Source organism: Aphanomyces astaci, assembly GCF_000520075.1.
Source record: "Aphanomyces astaci strain APO3 unplaced genomic scaffold supercont1.385, whole genome shotgun sequence".
Taxonomy (NCBI): domain Eukaryota; phylum Oomycota; class Saprolegniomycetes; order Saprolegniales; family Verrucalvaceae; genus Aphanomyces; species Aphanomyces astaci.
In genome coordinates, this window is record NW_009798648.1 from 1 (window position 1) to 1,872 (window position 1,872).

The following is a 1,872-nucleotide window of genomic DNA, read 5'->3' on the forward strand; positions in this document are numbered from 1 at the left end:
TGTGCCCCCTTCCACCACAACACTAAATAATCATATTTTCAATACTACAACTACTAAGATCACTTATATTGTTGCGAGCGACCTCACAGGTATCACAAAACACTCATCACACAGTCGACTGAGACGATGAGAAGTAATTACGAGCTCACAAACTTACCTATTCTATGGTGTCAAACTCGTGCACCAGTGAGTTATCAATGTAAATCTAGAAGTGCACATGTCCTCCAGCGGTAGGGTTCTTTACAGTGAATGGTCACGCTCGCTACGATGTCCACGGAGTGTTTACTGTAGTTCGGTATCGTTGGCGAGCAAGGAACAAGCATGCCTGATGAGTGGCTTGTGTTGCGCAAAGTAACCAAGGTACTGTAATTCCTCCACGTAATATTGAACGTAACGTTACTATAATAGTACGTGTACAGTGTAACTTTACTGTTAGCCCCCGCCAGCAAACAGGACTCCGTACGTCGATACGGAGTTCATTCGAAAAAACTAAGATACCATACTTGGTCGTTGTATTGACATGGAAGAGACATCTGCCAATGAAAGCCAATACTACTCGGTTCCGGTACTTTTGCCAGGTAGTTTTTCATTTGATTAAAGTATTCAACATTCATTCGAAACAACTTGAATTTTGTATTGAGCTCTAAAACCACATATTTTCAACAAAGATTTTATTGTATTTTTTTAAGCTGATCGGGAGTACTTATTCAAGAGAATCTACCAAGGCTTCCATGGTGGCTTCTTCGCCCAGACGCTCATGCAAATGAGTCAATGCGCTCTCGTAGGAAGAAGCATCGCACTCGACATTATACAAAGCAATGTTAGCATCCTTACTCATGCGAGGAAGTTTGTAGTTATTGCTGCCATGTATTTGAATGGACTTTTCCATAACCTTTTGAAGGGTTATGAATGTCTTTGCAAGGGTATCTGTCGACAACTCATAAAACACACTTTCCTCAGCACAAATAAGTTCCTCGATTGAACGAGTAGACTTTTGGTACTGGAGACTTTGAATAGAATTAAAAAACTCCTAAATCTAAGACGTTGAAATCTGGACTATTCGGGGGTTAGTTGACGACTCCGATTCCACGAATGCCTTGTTGTTGGAGAAATTCCGAGGTCACACGGCGATGTGGGCTTGCATTATCCTGCTGGATAAGCACTTGTCTGCGCCTCCAATCGCCAGGAAGCTTGAGTTGGATCGAAGGCACAACCTTGTCCATGATCGCATCACTGTACACCTTGGCGTCGACAGCGAGAGGAACAGTAAGCAGGGTGCCTTTTGGTCGGTTCTTGCTTGCACGCGCAGCTGGCAACACGTGAACGAAAGGCCAGACACCAAGGTTGCCATCCCATTGTTTCTTGGAATGGTCGAAACGGGCCCTAGTAACAGCAGCAAGAAACATCACTTTAGTGATGAATCTCTTCGACTTGACTGAACGTGCAGCCACTTCCTCGTCATCATACACATAGTACCTTCGTTCGACCTTTGTCAGATAGAACCACTTCTCGTCGACATGCACATAGTCCTACATATTGGCGAAACAGTTGCGTCCATCTAACAAGGGTCGAACAAAGGACATTGCGTACTGCAGACGAGCTTCGACGTTCTCCGGCGTCAAGAAGGGATTGACGTAATTTGACCTGGCCTTGAATCTTGGTGTACTTTTCTTGTGCCAAAAGAGTGATGTCTTCGGGACACCACTGGCAATGGCCAAAGATCGAAGTGTCTGGCGGGCCAGCTGTGGAACTTGACGAATTGCTGCCTCGATTTCATCGGGCGTTCGGGATGGTTTGCGGCCAGTTTTACCTAATAAAGTAAAACTCCATAATTCAAAACTCCATAAAACGAATACAATATCATGTTTCAGA